Source organism: Geotrypetes seraphini, chromosome 9 (assembly GCF_902459505.1).
Source record: "Geotrypetes seraphini chromosome 9, aGeoSer1.1, whole genome shotgun sequence".
Classification (NCBI taxonomy): domain Eukaryota; kingdom Metazoa; phylum Chordata; class Amphibia; order Gymnophiona; family Dermophiidae; genus Geotrypetes; species Geotrypetes seraphini.
In genome coordinates, this window is record NC_047092.1 from 133,035,798 (window position 1) to 133,060,717 (window position 24,920).

The window sequence follows — 24,920 nt, forward strand, 5'->3', positions numbered from 1 at the left end:
GCTTATTTAGACGTTTTGGCTGACAGGATGTCCAACCTTAGGACGCCTAACTGTATTTGCATTTTCAACCACAAAAAATATCCAAGTGCAAAATGTCCAAATCCAGATCATTTGGATGTGGAAGGGGCCAGCATTGTAATAGACTGGCCACAGAAGCCATTCCAACAGAGCAGTTGAGCACCTTAGAGGGTACTGCTATGAACTTGGTGGAGGGTCCTCAAGCTTGGGGGGGGAAGGGTCTGACCTGACCCCACCAGCCCACTAGACCACCAGGATTTTGTTTAGGGGTGGTAGGAGTGGTCAGGGAGATTGGAAGGGTGGGCTTAGTGTTTGGGAGATGTCAAAGGATCCCAGTTTTGGATCCCCTGTTTTTAATGCTGTTGTTCCTGTGTTGTGTTCACACAACACTTGCACAACAGTTACCAGCAGCTCCAGACTTGGCCTTCCACCATATTGAATAACCAAGTGACTCTTTCAGAAGTTCACAATCTATTCCAGACTTTGCAATGTCTCCACAACTGCTGCTAACACCTATTTCCCTTCCAGAAGGTATGGCGCTTTTAAAGAGCCAATCATCCAAGTATGAATTGACCCGGTAATGACCTCCATTAAAGCTGAGGACTTAAACATTTAGTGAACGGAGGTATCCTAGTCCTCAACATACAGTGGGAGGCTGTGTCACCCTTCAGGGACACTTCATTTTTGGACAGTAAGGGATCAGATCCAACCTCTCATCCTCCAAATTCCTGTCAAAAGGACCATCATAGTCCAAAATAGCCTCTGTTTTTGGGGAGAAAGTGCTCTGAGACTCTAATGAGTTCTGCACACTGGTTCGCTCACTCTCTGACTTGACTGGTGGATTTCTGTCTTGTGCATAAGCTAGGGTTACCAGATATTTTTTTTTAAAAAACCCAAAAAAACCCCAAGGATGTGTGGCTCCACCACGTTCCACCCCCGTTCCTGCCCCCATTCTGCCCCCAACCCCGGCCCACACAAACCTCAACACATCTGGAGGGTTTCTGCGCATGTGCAGATGCAACATGATGATGTCACACACATGTGCACATGCATGTGACATCATTGCATCACATCCACACATGAGCAGATGCCTTCCAAATGCAGCCCTGAGCTTAATGGTTTTCAAAACCCGGACAATTGCTGGGTTTTGAAAACCCGGCCAGATGCCTGGACAGTCTTCTAAAAAGAGGACATAAGCTTTCCAGAGGAGATTAATAGACTCTGGGGTAAAGGCCTGAGAGGACAATTCTCCTTGTTCTTTAGGGTGGAGCAGACTACTTTTCTTGGGTTGTGAAGCTTTTGTGCCCTGGTGGTGCACAAAGCCTCTGTCCCAGGGTCCTGGAAGGTATTTCATCCCCCCCGATGGGTCCACCTGTCTTTCTTCAACCATGGATGTCCGTGGTGGGGCTAAACTCAAAGCTTCCAACCCCTTTCCCATGTGACTCACAGGCGCTGGTCAGCATGATATAGGGGTATTAGGATCTGAGTACTCCATCCCTATCAATTTTGAAGCAAACCAAGGTGTTTTAAGAAAGATTGATAACTTAGAAAAAAATCGGGACATCTAAGATGACCATAGCAGCAACATTTTGGCGCCAGATAATGGCTTTAAAATGCTTCAGGGACAGCCTATAACACTAAAAATATGATTTTAGAGGGAGAGAACAAGGCTTTAGCTGTAGAAACAGTCAAAACACAGTTTTTCAGAACTCCCCCTCAATTTTCCACATAGGCTATCACAGCCTGTACTCACAAACCAAGTGCAGGGGAAAAGGTGCTGCAGCCTGCTTCAGCTCCTTAAGAGAGTAGCTGGATCTATCACAGCAAGATCTTTGGGCTTCCAATTGGACCACAGTTGGACTGAACCTTTACCCCAACAGACTGGAACAACCACCAAACTGAGAGGGGGGGATGAAATCACATCTGGCACCATGAACACCCCAAAGAATGCTATTGATGCCTGACAGCCTGCACTCAAGCTCCTGACCAAGTCAAGAAAGCGAGAAAATGCTGAGGGCCCAGAACCTTGAGCTCCATTGGCTGAACAGGTCTCTGAAGAATGCATCTGCCAGTTGCAGACAATCTTCTTCTCTCCAAGCAGGCACAGCTGGTTCTGGAGCTGTGTAAAACTGTGAACAACTGAAAAAGACCACAAAAAACACCGTAAAAAGAAAGAAAGGGAGCAGAACAGAATGACACCTTTGGCATGAGAGATTGGGCATTGCTTCTGACGGTATTGGGTTTGTTGGGGGGGTGCCGGCAGGAGAGATTGGGCATCTCTCATGCCGGTTAACGGCAGTTTGGCGGGAGGGATTGTGGTCACGGCAGGAGAGATTAGGCATCTCTCCTGCTGAGATTGTTGCCGGGGGGGGGGTGGAATTCTGAACCGGTGTTGTTTTTGACAGATGCCGGTTACAGAATCCTCTTTTAGGCGAAGGACTAGCCCCTCCTTCGCCTAAAAAGGTCTTGTTTCGGGCATTTGGGACTTGGGCAATTTTTTGGTTGGGAATGTGTTTTAAGGTTAGACGTAGTGGTGGTCTGGGCGATTAAACTGTGAAAGTAGAGGTAGGCCATTCTCATTTTTTTTAAAAACCCTCATTTTGGACTTTTGTTTGAGAATGGACATTTCCCTGCTACTACTTTCAGCATTAAGTGATTTAGGCCAAAAGGGGACTTAGATGGGGGGGGGGGGGGTTATTAATTAAACCTTTATCAGAGAGTTCTAAATTTAAATTCAATCAATCCTTATTGAATATATATAATCAATTTTTTTCAATTTTTTAGTGACGTGCTAAGATCCACAAGCTCGAAATTAAAATGAAATACAAAATTCACCAGCACGGGTTGTCACGGGACCATCATAGCACCATCTGGTCCCTCCGCCTCAACTTTCAATGCTATAACATTCCTTTTCCATATTTTTAAACATAAAATGTGCTACTTATCCCTTTGGTTGATACTGTGAGACAATTTCAGCTATATCGCCATGCACCAATTCAGTATATTACTGCTTGCTGTTCTTTTCGAGCCTGCTCCCCGAATCAAGTCTCGCCATCTTACTGCTTTCTCCGGAGGGGGAAACTTTTTTTTGTCGGCTCCCAAACTTGGCTGAGCACTCAGAAACGGCTGCTGCCAACTGACGAACTTGGATAATAGCGACAAGTTCATCAGTTGGCAGCAGACTTTCTTGATATCTAAATAAGCGTGGGTTTTAGCACTGGCAGCAGCGATAACTGCTTCGACACTTATAGAATTCCTATGAGCCTTGGAGCAGTTACTGCCGCTACTTGCGCTAATACCCGCGCTATGCGTTAGTAAAGGAGGGGGAAAGTGTTTCATTTGTATCCTGCTGACACTGTATCATATTTCTGAAATATGAATGTTCTACTGTACTGTTCTGATGTGTACATTATTGATACTACATCATAATATTTCTGTTACTAATGATTTAAATTTGCTGACTTCCAAATTTAACTCACTGTTTTATGTATTATGCCGGTATTTTACTATTATTACATTGATACTGCAGTATAAGTTGTTTATTCAAGCTATACCTGTTGTATATCATTTTGGGTGAATCTCTTCAAAGGTGGTTAATAAATCTTAATACATAAATACCTAAAGGCTCCTTATGCACAATGATTCTGTGACCTTATGTGGCTGCATTAAAAGAAAGAACAAATAATCTATAGACAAGTTACACAAAGCTCATTCACAGCTGCTTCTTTAAAATTCTTGACAGTGAATTCCCTGGTCCAGACGGCTTAATATTACATCTGCTAAGCAGCAGCCGAAAGAATATAAATGGCATTCTTAACAAAAAGGCATTAAAGTTCATGAATGTTAAAGGAACTAGGTGAAACCACAAACTACAGACATGAACACCCTAATCAAACGAACACATGGAGGGCATAATCAAAAGAAACGTTTAAGTGTGGTTTTGGCCTTAGTCGCTAATTGCCCAAAGCAGGCTAAGGAAAATGTCCATTCCTGAAAAATACGTCCAAAATATTTTTCCCTCCCCCGAAAATCGCTAAGTCGTCTACCACTATACCCCATTCTCGTCCAAAATTTCATCCAAGTCAAAAATGCCCAAAACAAGACCTTTTGGACGTGGGCGGGGTCAGCAAAGTGATGGACTGGACTCCCAAACACTGCACCAGAGTAGTGGGGTACCTTACAGGTACCTTATAGGTCATGGTAAGCCCCCCAAAACACCCCCAGAACTTACTAGACCCACCTGTCTACCACCCCAATAGCTCTTATGGCTGCAGATGCCACTTATATGGCAGTACAAAAGGGTTTTGGGGGCTTTTGAAGGATGCACATGTAGTGATTACAGTGACTTATGGGCCAATCAGGGCCTTAGGCCCCTCCTCGTGCATCACATGGGAGGAAGAGCAAGAGGTGTTCTCAGTACCTCCTGCTCCCAAATTTTAAGAGGTACAGGGAATGGGGGCCTGAAGGGGTAGGGGAGCTTCCAGTGGCAGGAAGGAGTGGGCATCCATCCTGCCTTTTTTCTGGTGGGGAGGGGAGTTCCTTCAAGACAGGAGGGAGTAGGCATCCCTCCTGCCACAAAGAAACTGCCTCTGGCCAAAAAAAGGCAGGAGGGAGTGGGCATCCCTCCTGTCATTTTGCCGCAGGTCAGCGGGTCATGGACTGCACAGTGGCTCAGGGTGGGAGGGCATGATGCAGGGAGCTTTTTTTATATAATAATAGGAAAAGTTGTGTTTAGCATAAGCATATCATCTGTGCCATTAAAAACAAAACCAGAAGTCCTAACAGCAATGACAGGAGACTGCTTTCCCTGTCACTGCTGTTAGAGCTTTGCGCATGTGTCAATCGCTCATTGAGCAATTAACGGTCACATTTGAATGCAAATGATTTGCATGCAAACTTGTTAGTACATCGATTGCTGTTGGGGAATCAGCCGGCGAATCGGCAACAGCGATCCAGTCAGTAATACCGACTGACTTTTGTGCATCTAGGCCTAAATGTCAAATAATGAAGCATGCATTGTACATTGGTATCATTTTAAAACCAATAAGTAAAATTACATTAACATGGGGTTCAAAGGAGTTTGTCAACAACTTAGAATAACTAATATCCTGAGTCCTGAGTGTGTCCCAAATCTCTATCAAATAACTCTGTTCTCTATACAGCTAAGAACAGTATCATCCAAAGCATCAACACTGCAGAAATTTCATGCTCCAGTAGTGCTTTTTTCTGACCCTAAGAAAAGAAATACTGAGATTCTGGTTTGAAGTTGCCATCTTGGGAATGAAATATGTTACAACTGTGCCTCAACTGCCTCATCCTTGAAATGCAAGGTAAAACCTACCAAGAAAGAAAAGAAAAACTCAATGCACTAGCAAAGATTTCATGTCTAATTAACATATACCCCACCATTCTAGTTCATCAAAGAACAAACCATAATATCCTACAAATCTAGTTATAATATTTTTTTTTTTTTAGTTCAATCATCTTCAGAACAATAAACACATCTTCTCCAAACCCCTAAATTTATCTTCCTTCATTACAAGGCTCAGAACTGTAATGAGAAAAAAAATCTAGTTAACAACAGAAGAAAACTTAGGTCACCTAACTTGTACTACAGGTATGCATATAAATTATACTATTTTCTTAAGGAAAGTATGTGTATACTCTTCTTTTGAAGATTTAATCACAAAAAGTACATGCATACATTTGCAACTATACTCTGACATGCACACATTTCCTGGCCATTTTTACAATAATATCTATGATCTATTTATTTTTTCAATAAAATATGCACATAACTACACTCTGCTCCAATTCCATCCTTGATAATGCTTCTGCTACATTTAGAACCTGATTCTATATATAGACCCTAAAAAATGCTGCTGATCATAATGGTGCTTAGTGTGATTCTATAAAAGGCATGTGCCATATACAGAATCATGCTTATGAATTTTTGCCCTCATTTAAAGGTCTGAGAGATCCATATTTGCCTAAATTAAAACAGGATTTAAAACATATTTGTTAACATAAGCTTTCCCTCATGCTATGTAGAGGTCTGCTTGTAGGGAGCATGGAATGTTAGATGTTTTCTTCTTTCTGTATATACTTTCCAATCCTTTTTATTATGGAGTTCTATTTCAATCTTTATACAATGTTATTGTTTTTATTATTATTGTAAATGTGATTTGTAAACTGCTATGATATACTGTAAATTTAGGGGCATTTTCAAAATATTAAAAAATTTTTTTAAAACCTGTCTATATTGACATATATGTTTTTCTCAGCAAAACATCCAAGTGCTTATTTTCAAAACAAATATTTTAGATGTCTCGCAGGACGTTCATCCTCCAGAATGTTTAACTCATAAAGGGGCAGTAAATGGATGAACAAAATGTGAATGCAATATAAATTCCAGAAAAACACAGGAGCACCTAGAGAAAGAGGTATACATATTCCCAAAACATAAAAAAATATATTTATTGTATAAGTCCTAGAAAAATATTTCTACTACTCTGACCCCCTCCACTTGTCTGTTTGGATTCTACATTCTCTTTTTGTGCAATTTCTATTTCTAATGACTTTCCAACTGCAAAAACAACCTTAAGCGCTAATGTGATTTTAATACAGTAAAGTAGCCTAATGTAGAACACATTAGAGTTTTACATTAGTTTTGCCATTAGCACATGTTAATCGCATGTTATTTCTTTTTCTGCAATTACTTTTTTCGGGGGGGGGGAATAGAAAGAGACGCCTAGGGCAGTGGCACCCAGCATCATCACACCGTGCACCCCCATGCTTTTCCCCAACGTATGCTCCCCAACCCCCCACATGCCTCTTCAAATCTTTTGCGGCAGTGAGCAGCATCTTACCTCCTACTCACGCTGGGCTCAGCTTTCCCTCTGACATTACTTCCTGGTCCCACAATCAGGGGGCTGAGGCTGGTGTGAGTAGCAGGTAGGAGATACTATTGACTGTCAATGACGATTTGAAGATGTGGGAGGGCAGGGAGGAAGATGGTGCCCAGGGCATTCCACCCCCTCATGCTATGCCACTGAATGGGTGTGGAAGCATTAACCAACTAGTCACATTGCATTCTCAGTAGTGCCTTCTAATTGGTTAATGCTGATAACGCAAGAGTCCTTAGTGCCGCCTTAAACAGGAAGTGGTAACGGCTCCTGCATTAATTCTTTTCAGCTGCCATGCACTAATGCTAGCAGTACACAGCCTGAAAATAAAATAATTGAAAAAGGCCAAATTTCTTTTAGAGGGGGAGAATCAAGATGGCGACGGAGTGAGTCGCGCTGTCGGGTGGCTCCTACACTTTGTTGGCAACTTTTTCAATTTCTCTTGGGATCTTAACGTTTTTTTTCTCTGTAACATGCCCAAACGCAGGGGTAAGCAGAGGAGTGTTCTTCCTGCCTCCTCTTCCATCTTTTTGACGTGGCAAACAGCAATAACAGCGTTTCCCTCGGTCTTGGAGGGCAAAGTCTCGTTCAGTCCGCTGGGACCTGGAGTTCCTCCGCGCCCCAGGACGATGTTGGGGATGCCTACAGCAGCCCAGGAAGCACCGTCTCTGTCGGTGCTGCAGGTTTCGCCTTTGACCCCTGGTGAGGACTATAGCTTGCTGACTTCCTTACAGCCAGCATCTGAACCTGGAGGACTTGAAATTTGGAGTGAAGCAGGGACTGGAGAGGCGGATTCATGTGTGGAGCCTCCAGGAATATCTTTCCCAGCTCCTCTGATCAGACCATCGGTGAATGGCATGGAAGCGATCTGGAGTGCCTTGGAATCTTTGCATAAGGTATGCTCCCAGTTTGTTTCCTCAGTTCAAAATTCTAATACTCAATTTAAAACCTTTGATGAGAAATTCCAACACCAGTCTATTAGAATGGACAAATTAGAAAAAAAAACTATGGCAGAAGTTAAAGTATCTACTAATTTACACCTGAAAAAAAAGGTTTGCTCACTAGGAAAATAGAAAACTTGGAGAATGCAAACAGGAATTTGAATTTGAGACTCTTAAATTTTCCCGTCTCCAAATTTCAATCACCTAGAGATTTATTTTATTCCTTTTTGAAATCAGTTTTTAAATTTCCAGAAAATAACATGCCACCGTTACAAAGGTTATATTACCTTAATCTTCCCAAAAGTGCATGAAGAAAAAGGAGGAACATCACCAGGAGAATTGGATCTCACTGGTATGCTAGAGACATCTCAAGAGGAAATTTCAGTTAGAGCTACTTACTGGTAACTTTTGTCTTTCTTCAAGATAAAGAAGCAATTCTTTGTCTATTTTATAGGACTGATAATGAGGAATTTCACGGATTCAAAATTTCAATATTTCCTGATGTATCAAAATGGACGCAAGCCAGATGTAAGAAATTTCTGGCTTATCGTCAGTAAACTTTGAATTTGGGAGAAACCTTTCAGTTACGTTTCCCATGTAAATGTTGCATTACATATCAGAATAATAGAAATATTTTTTATGAACCTGATCAGTTACAATTTTTTCTTGAAGCTAAAGCAACTACAAGAGGCCCAGAGACTTCTATGGAATCTCCTAACCAGACTAATAATTGATTCCAGCTGTACTCTGTAATTTGATTAATTTAGTTATTTCTTGAAGTCCAACTTCCCTTGGAATTTGCTTGATTCTCTCTCTCCTTAATGTGGACTTTAATCATGGTTACTAGTGTGGAATTATCTTATAATTTTATTTGGGGTTTTTCTTCTTAAATTGATGTATAAATAAATAAATAAAAAGAAAAAGGCCAAATTTATGGATGTATTAGAAATGATCTTAGTGCACTAAGCCCATTTACTAGTGCACCTTAGTAAAAGGGTCCCTTAATAAGCTGGAAAATAAACATCTGTTTTATAGTTTATACACTCCTAAGAATAGAATCCATAAATATAACAAGATAAAATTAAGGCAATAAACACTTGATTTACTAGCAACAAAACAAAAGAGAAACGGCACATGATTATGAGAAAAATATCCAAACAAAAACCAGAAAGCAGCCAAAACACCCCTGGAAAAAAAATCACACAGTAGCATAGTAGATGATGGCAGATAATGACCCAAATGGTCCATCCAGTCTGTCCAACCTGATTCCATTTAAATTTTATTTCTTCTTCTTAGCTATTTCTGGGCAAGAATCCAAAGCTCTGCTCAGTATTGTGTTTAGGTTTCAACTACTTAAGTCTCCACCAAAGTTCACTCCAGCCCATCTGCACCATCCCAGCCATTGAAGCCTTCCCCAGCCCATCCTCAACCAAACGGCCATATACAGACACAGACCGTGCAAGTCTGACCAGTACTGGCCTTAGTTCTTCAATATTTACTATTATTTTCTGATTCTAGATCCTCTGTGTTCATCCCACGCTTTTTTGAACTCTGTTACCGTTTTCTTCTCCATCACCTCATAAGCTTGATTCCCTTTAAAGGGTGGTTTCAATTCCGGGTTTTGACAAGCCTCAACTCCCTCATGAATCTCTCTTGGTGGAGTCCACTCTTAAAAAATCTGCAGGGGCCAGTGTTTACGCTTATGTTCCTCCTGGCGGGTATCCACCTTCCTCTCCGTAAAGAAGAATTTCCTTATATTGCTCTTGAGTCTTCCACCCCTCAGCCTCAAATTATGTCGTCTGGTTTTACTATTTTCCTTTCTCTGGAAAATATTTTGTTCTACGTTAATACCTTTGAAGTACTTGAACGTCTGAATCATATCTCCCCTGTCCCTCCTCTCCTCTAGGGTATATATATTCAGGGCTTCCAGTCTCTCCTCATATGTCTTTTGGCGCAAACCTCCTATCATTTTCGTCGCCCTCCTCTGGACCGCTTCAAATCTTTTTATGTCCTTCGCCAGATGCGGTCTCCAAAACTGAACACAATACTCCAAGTGGGGCCTCACCAATGACTTGTACAGGGGCATCAATACCTTCTTTCTTCTCCTGGTTACACCTCTCTTTATACAGCCCAGCATCCTTCTGGCAGCAGCCACCGCCTTGTCACACTGTTTTTTCACCTTTAGATCTTCAGACACTAAAAAAGTATTTAAACAGTTCAGCTTTAAAGTACTATGCAACATCACAAATATAGATAGAAAAAAAAAAAAATCAGATAAAAGCAGTATCTTGTGTCCTCCTATTATTACCATTGAGGCTTAAGTCTTAGAAAAAAGTGAGGTGAAACTGAAGAGCAAAAGAGCAAAGGGAGGGGTGATGGACCGGAGAAACAGGAAAAGAGGAGCTGGATTAATGAGCTGAGAAAACTGTTCCCTGTTCTGCTCCAGGCTTACCCTCTCCCCTCCTCTTCCCTACAGGCTGCCTGGAAGTAAGGGGTTAAAGCACAACACCCCCTTTGCTGTGCTAGAGTCTGGAAAGAAATGGTGGGACTGCATTCCAGCTGTTCCCTCAGAAAATAAACCCTGACTACTGTAGTTATTAGTAAGAACAAACTAAGGTAGGCAAATTTTCAATACAAGGAAATAAAGATACAATAGTTTTTCTCAGAACATATGTAAACTTTCCAAGCATGGAAGTTTTTAATCTGTATCAACGACTGCAAGTTCAAACCTTTGTTGTCAGCGAAGAAACGTAAGACTTCAAGATCTGCAATAGTTTTAAAGAGCCAGGCAAAGAATGTCTCAACATTAATCATCTGACATTTGTCAGTATGGGGGATAATATTTCCTAGTCTTGCTGTGAGTTAAACAACACTTTCTATACAGTGCAATCAAAAACCACAAGATATTTCTTTCCAATCACAATTGTATTTACAGTAAGAAACCATAACAATATATTTTTACCTTTCAAAGAAAAATTATTCTACTGCAATTAACCTCAATCTTCCATCCAGTAGTGTACACAAATCCACAGTTATTATTATTTATTACTAGAGAACTCACTCATATCACACGGCTAATCAAAGTCAGCTAGCATGATACTGATTAGATTACTGCTTCACCATTTCAATGACAAAGTGCTTTTCAATATTCTGCATCTGTTGCTGAACATAGTTTAGAAAACTATAGCAAAAATGTATTTTTCTTTAAAAATTTAATACCTTCATGGCTCCAAATTAAAATTTACTATGGAGTTCTAGTACAGTTAGAGACAGTTTTAGAAAATAACATCCTATTCCCTGCCCATAACAAAGTTATAGGGCCTGATATCCAGTCAGAAGCATGTCACTAGTCTTATATCTGGAAATTCAATGCCAGGCCCATGTCCAGACTCCAGCATTGAATTTCGAAGTATATGGATCCGGTAAAAAACAGATGGTTAAGTGCAATATTTATTATTATTATTATTATTATTAGGTTCTTATATCCCGCCATACCCAAAGAGTTCTAGGCGGTTCACATCCGTTACATTAGGATCCGGTCTGAACACGGATTTACAAAAATTTTGTCGGAATTGCAGGTAGCGCGGAAGGAGGCAAAGTAGTTTTAGCACAGGTTTATCATAGTTGGGTTAGGAGATAAAAAGGAGGGAGTGGGAAACCAGGAGAGGGGAGGGAGAGGAAGGTGGGGGTGGGGGGGTTGGAGTGTATGCGGGGAGTAAGGACTAAGGGTCTTGTTCGCGGAAGAGGTGTGTTTTGAGAAGTTTTCTGAAGTCTAGGTAGGTCGGGGCCTCTAGTATCATTTGGGCTAGCCAAGGGTTCAGCTTGGCCGCCTGGAAGGCGAAGGTTTTGTCGATGAATCTTTTTAGCTGGCATGATTTTATGGAGGGGAAGGTAAACAACTGGATTCTGCGGGATTTCTTGTTGGTGCAATACATATTGAAATGTGGGGAGAGGTATTTTGGTGAGAGACCAAATACTGTCTTGTAACAGATGCAGGCGAACTTGAAGAGGACTCGGGATTCGAAGGGTAGCCAGTGCAATTGGTGGTAGAAGGGGGTGATGTGTTCCCATTTGTTCAGGCCGAAAATGAGGCGGACAGCTGTATTTTGAATCAGTTTTAGTCTTCTGGTGATTTTCTTTGTGGAGCTTAGGTAAATGATATTGCAATAATCCAGTATGCTGAGGATAGAGGATTGAACTAATAGCACTAAACTGGCTATGAAGAACTATATAGACAGGACAGTGTTTGAAGTGGTCCTAATTATGCGGTCATCTTAGCCATCTAAGTGCTAAAAATTGGCATTTAACCAGTTATATGCTGACTCCGCCCCCAGAATGTCCCCAGAATAGCCAGTTTCAGCTTCGTTGCTAACCAGACATTTTCAGCAGCACTGTCCATTCGGGGCTGATTAGCCTGATTAGCCCCAGACAGATGATATAAATGACCATGGCTGCTAAATCATTTTAAATATCAAGCCCATAGGCTTTATATGACAGTAACCTTTGAGCTTTGTGCAATAAAACCCTCATTCTACAACAGAGCATTTAAATTTATGCATCATTTGTACACTTAAATTTACAAAATACTAGCACTTATATGCATAATTGGTAGCAGAGTGCTCAGTGCTATTCTATAATTTAAGCACACAAATCATACAGCCTAGAACTGCAAAGGGGCATTCACAGAAGATGGGAATGGTCGGGTATAACATTTATGGTATATCTAATAGAATACTGCATGTATATGCCTAAGTGCCATATCTAGGCAAAAATATCTAGGCATGCCTAATATAGGGGCATTGATGCCAACTTATGCTAGTACTGTATTATTACATTAAATTCGAGATTTCTATTCCACCATTGCCTTGCGGTTCAAGGTGGATTACAAAAGAATTACATGAAGAAGATATCTGGTAATTTCTAGAGGAGATAAAAAGTAGATGAGGTTGTTTTGGGGAGTCGGGAAGGTATTAGAAGTGGTATATAGAGGTGGGAAGGAGCTAGCTTTATTAAGTCATTTGCAGGAATTTCTTGAAAAGTAGTCTTTATTTCTTTTCTGAATGTTTTGTAGTCTGGGGCCATAATTAGTAGATTGGAGATTTGGTTGTATTCTTTAAGTATGTTCTAAAGTGTTTGTTTAATCTGAATTATGAATATGAATATGTAACCCGCATAGAATACAGATATGCGGGATATAAATATTTAAATAAATATATGTGTTCTTATAGAATAGGCTCACTACCCACATTAGGTGGGCACCTAAATTGTCTGCAATTGTCTTCATCTATATTAAACAGCTTGCATACTGGCATAACTTCTAAAGAGGACAGTCATTGGACAAAATGGCATCCAAGGCAGGAAATGCTTTTTGGCATTCCCTTTCCTTTTTGTGGTTGTATACTAGCAGACTAACGGACTGACTCAGAAGAACAGCATAGTATCCCCTACTCCAAGCCTCAGTGTCCAGAGTGGTTTTCCAACTTAACTTCCCACTCCCCTATCCCTTTGGTAGCCCTGCTTCCATCCACTTCATGTGGAAAAAAAATAGAGAGTAATGTTTTAAAAGTTAAAATTATGAATTAGAAAATGAAGATCACATGAAATGATCACATAAAATGATTATTATTGTTATTATTAGTCATAGGGCATATGGGGACAGACTTAAAGATCTCAATCTGTATATCTTGGAGGAAAAGCAGGAGAGAGGAGATATGAGATATGATAGAGACATTTAAATACCTACATGCATAAATGCGCATGAGTCAATTCTCATTTGAAAGGAAGCTCAGGAATGAGAAGGCCTAGGATGAAGTTAAGAGGTGATTGGCTCAGGAGTAATTTAAGGAAATACTTTTTTACAGAAAGGGTGGTAGATGAACACAAGAACATAAGAATAACCTTACTGGGTCAGACCAATGGTCCATCAAGCCAGTAGCCCGTTCTCACGGTGGCCAATCCAGGTCCCTAGTACCTGGCAAAAACCCAAGGAGTAACAACATTCCACACTAACCATTCAGAGCAAGCAGAGGCTTCCCCCATGACTTAATAAAAGACTATGGACTTTCCTCCAGGAATTTGTCCAAACCTTTCTTAAAACCAGCTAGGCTATCAGTTTTTATCACAACCTCTGACAACGCATTCCAGAGCTTAACTATTCTCTGAGTGAAAAAATATTTCTCCTATTGGTTTTAAAAGTATTTCCCTGCAGTTTCATCGAGTGTCTCCTAGTCTTTGTAATTTTTGACAGAGTGAAATATCAATCCACTTGTACCCGTTCTACTCCAATTTTGTAGACTTCAATCATATCTCAGCCATCTCTTTTCCAAGCTGAACAGTCCTAACCTTTTTAGTCTCTCCTCATACAACAGGATTTCCATCCCCTATTATCATCTTGGTCGCTCTTTTCTGAACCTTTTATAGCACCACTATATCTTTCTTGAGATAAAGAGACCAGAATTGAACGCAATACTCCAGATGAGGTTGCACTATGGAGCTATACAGGGGCATTATAACATTCTTAGTCTTGTTAATAATTCCTAGCATCCTGTTTGCTTTTTTGGCTGCCGCTGCACATTGGACAAAAGGTTTCATAGTATTGTCTATGATGACATCCAGATCCTTTTCTTGGGTGCTAACCCCCAAGGTGGTTAACATCCGGTAACTGAGATTTGGGTTATTCTTCCCAATGTGCATTACTTTGTATTTCTCCACATTAAATTTCATCTGCCACCTGGACACCCAGTCTTCCAATTCCCTAAGGTCTGCTTGCAATTTTTCACAATCTGCATGCGTTTTAACAATTTTGAACAGTTTAGTGTCATCTGCAAATTTAATCACCTCACTCTTCGTTCCAATTTCCAGGTACAGGTTTCTACACAGGCCGGTGAGGTAAATGCTCTGGTGCTCATAGAATTCTTATGAATTTCAGAGCATATACCTCACTGGCCCACAGTAGAAACCTCTATCGCAGCTTTGTAAAAGGAGCCCTTAATTAGTAAATTTAAGTGTCAGAGACCATAATGCATAATGAAACCAGACTGCATCAGCCAGTACAATTTTAAATAATGATCAGACAGGGACAATGCTCCCTCTAAGCCAGTGGTTCACAAAACTGTCTTGGGGAAATGCAGTCAGATTTGAAGGATATCCACTATAAATATTTATGAGAGATTTGCATGTACCTCCTCCACTGCATGTAAATCTCTATGAGTATTTATTATGGATGTCCTGAAAACCTTATTGACCGAGGTTTCCTCCACAACAGGTATGGGAAGCACTGCTTTAACCTATCCTCTAAGTCCTTAATCAGCATTCCTGCCGGTCTGGGGATGGTGCTTCAACATCATGTTTTCAATGACTAAGGACAGACATCTTCCCGTAGTCCTGCAGAGCTTGCCTGTCCCTCGCTATTAAAAATTTGATACTGAAACAGCTCCCCCCCCCAGGCAGAAATATAAGTGGAGGACTATTGTACAGCTGACAGGGAACATTGGATAGGAGCAGTGACGTAGTAAGTGGGACAGGCTGCACTGAGCACCATCCCAGTAGGGATGCCGGCACCTCGCCGCCCCCTCCATGCCACACTTGAGCGCTCCCATCCCCACCCCCGTACCTGTAAAATCTTTGCCAGAGTGAGTGACTACTCTAGTCTGCTGCTCATGCAGGCCTGGCATCCTCTGAAATCACTTCGTGGTTGCTGGGCCAGGAAGCGACATCAGAGGGAATGCCAGCACGAGCAGCAGGCCAGAGAAGTTGCTCATGCTAGCGGAGATTAAAGAGGTATGGGGGTTGGGAAGAGAAGGTGCGAGTGTCACGTGGGGGCACAGAAGGAGCAGGGGGAGTGGAGAGGAGGGCACGGGGTGGTTGGCATGGAAGGAGCAGAGGGGCAGAGTGGAGGATGCGTGATGGTTGACACGGAAGGAGCGGGGGGCTGAGAGGAGGACATGGGGGGCACCACCACCCCCGGTGCCTCCTACCCTCACTATGCCACTGGATAGGAGTAATTGGAAAATGTTCCTATCCCAGTAATGTTCAGAAGCTAAGTTTCACATTATATTAAATTATTTGAATAAGTTATAAGCACTGACACTTTAAAACAAAGAAGAAAAATATAGAAAAAAAGCTTTAAAAATAAAAATAGCACACACCGATAAACAAGGGTTCCACTGAGGAGTGTTGCCACACTATTCAAATGATTTAATGTGGCATTCTGAGGACCCTCGGTGTGAAAATAGTACCATATGAGAGAATGCATTAGTGCTAAAGAAGTATTGGTCATTGATATCATTATTAATATGTGCCTAACACTGTTACATATGTGGAGGGGCATAATAAAAAAGTCTAAGTCCCAAGGCCCTAGGTGCCGAAAATAAGCAGCAGGGAAATGTCCATTCTTGAAAAAAGTCCAAAATTTGTATTTTTTCGATAATGGCCTACCTGTACATTCAGTCGTTTAATCGCCTAAGCCACCACTATGTCTATCTTTAAGCCCTTTTCCTGAAAAAAATTTGCCCAAGTCCAAAATGCCCAAAACAAGACTTTTTAGGTGTGGGAGGGACCAGTCCTTTGCTTATAACTGGCGTTTATCATAAGCACCGATTAGAGAATCGTGGAACCGTTCCCCCCCTCCCCCCCCCCCCCCCCCCGCAACAATCACAGCAGAAGGAATGCCCAGTCCCTCCTGCCTGAGCCTGCCGCGATCCCCCGCAACCTTCCCCAGCAGGAGGGTTGCCCAGTCCCTCTTGCCAAACACACCCAAACCCTCCCACAAGCATTGCCAGCAGGAAGGATGCCCAGTCCCTCCTGCCAGACCCCCACCCCCCAGCCAAGCCGGAAACCCCTCCCTCCCCCCGCCTAGCCCACCCGAACACCCCCTACATTTTGTAGTTGGTTAGCCGGAGGGACCTTTCCAGCCTCTGGCCAGCAGGCAGGCCCACCTTCAACAAAATGGCGACCTTCCCCTTTTCACCTGACTCCCAGTGCATTCTGGGATGTGCTGGGAATGGCCTATGATTCAGATTGGCCAGATCCCTTAGGCCCTCCGGCCAGTGGTCATTGTGTGTGTGTGTGTGGTGGGGGGAGTTCACGGCAGCCATTTCCTATGAGTGATCTGCATGGGGCACGAGCGTAGGAAGATTGCTCCTGCCCTGAAAACCCGCTAGACCACCAAATAAGGCTTAAAGGATGCCAGTGGGAAGTGGGGGTGGCCCGAATATTATTCACAGTTTTTTTATATTTGCGGGCCGGCTCTGCCCCAACACCTGTGGATACAGAGGGAGAAGTGTATCTCTTCTTCTCTCTAAGAGATCCCACTGACTATCCCCCGCTTTCCTGAAATCAGATACAGTGTCTGTCTCCACCACCTCTACTGGGAAACACTTCCATGCATCTATCACCCTTTCTGTAAAAAAAGTATTTCCTTAAATTACTCCTGAGCCAATCATCTCTTAACTTCATTCTAGGCCCTCTCATTCCTGAGATTCCTTTCAAATGGGAATCAACTCATGCGCATTTACATCATGTAGGTATTTAAACATCTCTATCATATCTCCCCTCTCCTGCCTTTCCTCCAAAATATACAGATTAAGATCTTTAAGTCTGTCCCCTTATGCTTTATGACAATGACCACGCGCCATTTTAGTAGCCTTCCTCTGGACCGACTCCATCCTTTTTATATCTTTTGGAAGGTGCGGCCTCCAGAATTGTACATAATAATCTAAATGAGTTCTCACCAGAGTCTTATACGGGGGCATCAATACCTCCTTTTTCCTACTAGCCATACCTCTCCCTTTGCACCCTTGCATCCTTCTAGCTTTCGCCGTTACATTACATTAGTGATTTCTATTCCGCCATTACCTTGCAGTTCAATCTTTTCAACCTGTTTGGCCACCTTAAGATCATCACATACAATCACACCCAAGTCCTCTCCTGCTTTAGTTCTCTTCTCGTCTAGTTCCTTTGTATTTTTCCTTTTCTTAATGTTAACTGAGTCGAGCTCCGAATTGGCTGATGACCTAGTTTATAAAACTAAGTTTTAGTTTAGTTTTAGTTCATTCCCTCGGGTTTTTGCAACCCATATGCATGACCTTGCATTTCTTAGCTGCCAAATTTCAGACCATTCTTCAAGCTTTGCCAGGTCTTTCTTCATGTTATTCACAACATCTGGGATGTCTACTCTATTGCAGATTTTGGTATCATCCGCAGAGGCAAATCTTACCCGACAGCCCTGCAGCAATATAATTTATAAAAATGTTAAAAATAATAGGCCCAAGGAAAGAACCTTGAGGCACAAAGCCATTTGAAAAAATAAAGGGCTGAAGCCACTACCTCCATATCTGATTTCTCCAGGAAATTAGTTAAATCCAAACTGTCTACTGAGAGACTTTGTTGGTTAGAAACAGGTTTCTTTCCGCCCTGGGTGAGATAATACATTTTAGTGATCTGAGAATAGGAGGGTTCTGAAACTTTTAATATTTCAGTTCAATACTTTTTTAACATATCAATAGCAGATATAGAATACACTTTAGGAAAATTAATTATTCTGTTGTCTGACTGCAATATCTAAATTCTCCAACTTAAAATGAATATTCCCTCTTTCATCAAGGTTTAACTCTGGGATTCTAAGATTTCCAATCTACTTTTATTTTCTAATTCTTTTACTTTGTCCTTCTTAATTGTAGATTCAGAAAGTATTTCATTACACTGGGAAGATAATGTCCGTATTTGGGTCCCCAAAGGGTCTTGCAAAGAGAAAATAGCTTCCCAAATAGTCTCCATATTGATAATGGAAGGTCTTATAAAAGGGGCAGTGTTGGCTGAGACCCCATCTTAATATTATTCACAGTATCTGGAAATAATTTGCCAGCAGCTTACCCCTGGACCCCCATCTTCCGATTGCAGCAATCCACATGATACCAATGCTAGCGATGAAGTCTCCTGTGTCACTTGTACCACAGGTTCTTTTCCAAGAGATTTTTTGTACCTAGTAGATCAATATCAAGCAAGGTCCAATAAAAGTGGTATTAAAAAGCCAATCATGTGTACATAGTGACTGTGCTACTCGGAAGAGAAGAAATGAAATGCAAAGTTTACATACCCGGTATGGGCTCTTCTGGGGTATGTGGATATTAGATACTGCGCCCCTTAAGAAACAGTATAATTTCCATTATACAGAACAGAATTGCAAGATGAAAAGACAAAAAACAAAAATAAAGGACTACATACAAGTTACGTAGCCCACATTTTAAAAATCAACGAATGCAGAAAATTGAAACCCAAACTTGAATTGCCTGCTTCTTAGATGGTCAGAAAATGCAAGTCACATGAACACCATTTTTAAAAATAATAATTTTTTAAAAATGGTAAATGCTAAGGGCACATATATAAGTTACGTTGCTGGTGCTGGATGTTAAAAAACTACACGATAATGGTGCTATCTGCATTTTAATTAGAGTCATACACCAAAAGCGGAAGAACAGTAAAATAACATCATAATAAATATAAAAACAAAAAGAATAGTGAAAACCAAACACCAGCATAATAAATCTGAAGAATATAATAACAAAAATAGAAAGTACAAACTAAATAAAGCGGGAAGATTACTTGCTAACTATTTAAAAGGAAAAAAAAGGAAAGTAAAGATTGTGGCTAATGCTGATGAAAATGGGGTTACTTACTCTCAAATTATTAATATATTAAAACAGTTTTTGGAAATTTTATAAGACTTTGTATTCTTCTGAGCTTTATTCAAATAAAGAATTTGATGGATTAGAGTTTTTGAATTTAATCAAGGGTCCTAAAATTCCTGAGCATATAAAAGAATCTCTTGATGCACTTATTACACTGAAGGAGATTCAGACAGCATTGAAGTCCCTTAGAGTTGACTCTGCTCCAGGAGGAGATGGATATACTGTGGAGTTTTATAAATAATTTCAAAATACATTACTGCCTTATTTATTAAATTTATATCAGGTTCAACTGAATAAAGGCTGCATTTCAGGTACTATGGCAGAATCTTTGACTATAGTTTTGCTGAAGCCAAATAAAGACCCTTTATTGGTTTCAAATTACAGGCCAATATCTTTGATAAATGTTGATGGAAAACTGTTGGCTAAGTTATTGACCTTATGCTTGGCTAAGGCCCTCCCTTATATTATAGGCATGCACCAAACCGGATTTGTTGCTCACAGGCATTCCTCACATAACACTAGATTGGCTCTCCATATGTTGACATTAACAAAATCTATGGAGGATCCAGCCTTCTCTGTATCTCTGGATGCAGAGAAAGCATTTGATCGTGTAGAATGGACTTTTATGTACCAAGCAATGGATTGGTTTGGGATGGGTTCTGGATTCATACAAATAATCAAAGCTTTGTATATCTCCCCTTTGGCCAGATTATATATAAATAATTCTTTTTCAGACAGTTTTCATCTGGAGATGGGAGTTAGGCAGGGTTGTCCCTTGTCTCCTCTATTGCTTGATATTGTTTTGGAACCCTTACTATTGGCTATTCAACAGGCAGAGAAGATTCAGGGTATCCATTATGCTGGTCTGGAATACAAAGGGGTTCATAATAAAAAAAAAATGTCTAAAAAGTGGCCTAAATGGCTACTTTTGGACGATCAAAAAGCCTGATCGTCCAAGTACCCATAATCAAAGCTGGTTTTAGACGTATCTAAAACCAGCTTAGGCCTTTCCCCTGCCACTAAACGCACAGAGAGAAAAGAGGCGTGTTTAGAGAAGGGGAAAGTGCGGGCGGGCGGTGGGCGGGAGGTGGGCCGACCTACACCTAGGCATGCAGCAGGTATAACCAAAACCTTAGGCAGGTTGCCTAGTCGGTACTTATACGTTTTGACTTAGACGAAGTCAAAACAGGTCTAAGTGCTGAAAAAGGGGCCGCTGAGCTGATCGTGGCTGCTGCGAACAGCTCAGCGGCCCCAACAACCTGTCTACCCCCTACAGCAATGATCGCGGCAGGAGAGATGCCTCATCTCCCCTACCCCGATGCCATCACTCCTCTACCCAAACTGTCGCGACCCACGCCATGAGAGATGCCCTATCTCTCCTGCCGCGGGTCGTGGCAGTTCGGGTAGAGGAGTGATGGCATCGCAGTAGGGGAGATGAGGCATCTCTCCTGCCACAATACATCATTCCCCCCCCCCCCCCGACAACATCGGGGCAAGAGGGAGCCCAAGCCCTCTTGCCCTGCGGCACCCCCGATCTCCCCGACAACATCAGGGCAAGAGGGAGTTCAAGCCCTCTTGCCCCGCGGCACCCTGAACCCCCAATGAAGATCGGGACAAGAGGGAGCCCAAGCCCTCTTGCCCCGCGATCCCCAACCCCCCCAATTACGTTCAGGTCAGGAGGGAACCCAAGCCCTCCTGCCCTGCAATTCCCCCCCCCCCCGAGTCTGATCCAGCCAGGAAGAAGCCCAAGCCCAACTGGCCTCTCGTCCCCCACCCCCTACAAGATCGGGCAGGGCCCATGTACCTAAGGCCCCACCCACAGGAGGGGCCTAAGGCTCTCGGGCCTATTCTGGTGGGTCCAGGCGCCTTAGGCCCACCTGTGGGCGGGGTTTCAGCCACCTGGGCCAATCCAGCCCCATTCCGGTGCCGGCTGGCCTGCCGGACGGGCAGGCTTGGCACCCGTCCGTCCGGCCAACATTTAACAGGTTTGAGGGGTGGGATTGGGGGTGGGGGGGTCAGGGGGTCAGCGGGAGGTCATGGGTCAGCGGGGGGCCAATCGGGGTTTCAGGGGGGTGGTCATTGGGGGGGTTGTGTCGAGGGCAGGAGGGCCTGGGATCCCTCCTGCCCGTATTGTAGTGGGGGGTGTGGGGTAGGGGGTCCGCCTGGGCAGGAGGGGTTGGGCTCCCTCCTGCCCGATCTTGTAGGGAGGGGGGCGAGAGGCCAGGAGGGCTTGGGCTCCCTCCTGCTCTGAACATAATGGGGGGATTGGGGATCACGGGGCAAGAGGGCTTGTGCTCCCTCTTGCCCCGATGTCGTGGGGGGGGGGTGGATTCTGTAACCGGTGTTGTTTTTGACAGACACCGGTTACAGAATCCAGCTTTTAGGCGAAGGACTAGCTCCTCTGCCTAAAAGCCCTTGCGTTGGACGTTTGGGTCTTAGGTGTTTTTTTGGTTCATTATAGGGTATAAGTGTAGACGTCGTGGGGGTATAAGTGTAGACGTAGTGGTGGTCTGGGGCGTTTAAACAGCTGAATGTAGAGGCAGGCCATTATAAAAAAAAAAAATTCCATTTGGACGGGTTTTTTTTATTATGATCATTTTCCCTGCTTCTACTTTCAATGTTTAAGGCCTTAGGCCAAAAGGGGACTTAGACATTTTTTTTCATTATGCCCCTCAAAGTCTCTGCATATGCAGATGATATTTTGCTTCATTTGAGGAATCCTGAATCTACTATTCCACATTTATTGGACTTGATTGAAAGATTTGGAAAATTTTCAGGATATAAAATAAATTGGAATAAATCAGAAATCCTTCCGCTTAATATATATTCTCAAAAATGATTGTTTGATCAATTCCCTTTTCTTTAGAAAGAAGAGGGTATAAAATATTTAGAAATATGGATTTATAAGACACTGGAAGAAACAATGAAAATAAATGAAACATCTTTATTGTCAAAGGTTACAGAAATGTGTGAGCAATGGAATCCGTTACATTTATCATGGTGGGGAGAGTTCAAACAGTGAAAATGATGATTTTGCCTGTGGTATGTTACCAATTTATTTTCAAGGTTCTTTTTACAAGAAATTGAATAATATTCTTATCAAATTTGTTTGGATGGGCAAAACTGCAAGAATAGCTTTAGTATCTTTACAAAAACCAATTGTGGAGGGAGGGGTAAATTTTCCAAATTTCTATAGGTATCATCAGGCCTATATTCTGCGCCATGATATGTACTGGATCCTGCCTGACCTCATGGAACATTATCCAGAGTGGTTAATTTTGGAATGGAAAATTATGTCCCCAATGCATCTGTCTCATGTATTGGACATTAAACTACCTAGTTATGCTAAGGATAATAACATTATTTTGGATACTTGGAAGACCCTGAGATGTATAAATAAGTTAACTGAAATTCCTATAGAACATTCTTTGTGTCAATCCCTAAGGCTGAACTTCAAGATGCAAATAGGCGGGTCTAAAATTGCCTGGAAGGATTGGATGCAAGTAGGCATAAGAACATGAGAAGATGTTGTTTCAAATGGGAAATTGCAGAATTTTTCACGGTTGCAACAATCTTTTGGTATTTTAAAATTTCAATTTTATAAATGGTTGCAACTGAAGCAGGCTATTCAGAAAGGGTTCCCTGAGTGGCGTAATTTGAGAAATATTTATAGCTTGTAATTCCTCTGCTTTCAGGCAGACATGCTAGGAAATCAAGCCGCCAAGTGGTATAAATTAATATCTGAACTTATGAATAAGAAACCCAAAAACGTTCTTAGAGACATTTGGAGCATTGAGATTAAGCAGTATATTTCTGCATCTCGATGGCCACATATTTGGTCTTGGAGGATGAAGTGTACTGCGACAGCTTCTATGAAACAAACTTGGTTTTTTTTGTTACGTTGTTCTTTTTGGACCCCAGTTAGATTGAATAAGTTAGATAATTCTAGATCTAAAAGGTGCTGGCACTGTCACTTAGACATAGGAACATTAGATCATTTACTGTTTTATTGTCCTAAAATAATAATTTTTTGGAGATCAATTTGGGGACATATTAATAATATTTTAGATTCTGAGATTCCTTTAACTTATGAAATAGTAATTTGTGGTACCATTTTGCATATCAAAGATCCCCTAGATAAACATAAAAGACGTCTTTTTTTAATTATGATGAGTACAGCTATACAACTGATTACACGAAATTGGAAAAACTGGGATCGTCTCAACTTTACATTTTGGTGGGCAAGTTTATGTCTAATTTATAAATATGAGAAAATGAACGCTGTTCTATTAGGGAATAATAAAAATTTTTAACTAATTAGGGACCCATTGACATCATTTGTAGAATCATTATAGTTATGTTTTTGTTGTTAGATTAAATACACATCCAAGGAAGGAGGATGGGTGGTATATAAGGTTTTTATTGATTATTTTTATGGATGGAAATAGGGGGGAAGGGTGGTAAATTTTTGTGGTTTGATAAATAAGTCTGAATGGTGATATATTGTATAATTTCTGTTTAAAATATGTATAGTATATTTCTGAAGCTATGGAAAAATTTTATAGTTATTTTAATGATAAAGATTAGGTTGGGTGGGGGGAGGGTATTAATGTGTATGAATTTGTAAAACATAAGTGATGTCTAAAGTGTAAAATGTTTAATTTTATTTTGTTTTTACTTATTGAATGTGTTGAAAATGAATAAAGAATATTAAAAAAAAGAAAGTAGAAACTAAAAACGAAGGTTAAAAATTAAAATAAAGTCTTACTGAGTTGACATGCTAAGTAAGACTTATACATCATAAAACAAAACATCCTAAAAAAAAGCATCAAAAGGGTGCATGACAAATAAATGTAAATCAAAATGTCAAACCAAAAGGTATATTGGTAGTGACAAAACGTTATTGCAATCTTTGAAATTGGTGCGGTACTTAGTCTCTCTCAGGAGATGGGTGCTATAAATTCAGCTACAAAACTTATGTAAAAACTTATTTAAAGGCTAGAGACTTACTGAGTGCAGGACAATAGTGTTCTCCTTATGTTAGCACTTGAGACAGATTCTCATACGTAAATGAGTTGTAACTTATGGGTGTGCAGGAGGAGGATGTAATCATAACGCACTCAGTGAGAAAATGAAAGGAATGTACATTGTCTCCTAAATAAAGCTATTTACTGAAAAAAACATTGCATGACTGTGGCATACATTGAAAGTCGCTTAGGTGCAAACTGAAAGGTTAGTGTAAATTCTTGCATGCAGGTTATAGAATACATGCCTAAGTACTAGGCATGCCCCTTGACCCACCAATGCCCCTCCCATGTCCATGCATATTGTGCAATATGGATTTTGCATGTGCAGTTTGCAGAATCCCA

At 41.4% G+C, this 24,920-nt stretch overlaps 1 protein-coding gene across 1 annotated transcript in view; it reads right to left on the minus strand.

Moving 5' to 3' along the window:
- LOC117366433 (glypican-5-like) overlaps positions 1 to 24,920 on the minus strand; it is a 944,740-nt gene that overhangs the window by 866,130 nt on the left and 53,690 nt on the right. The window lies entirely within an intron of this gene.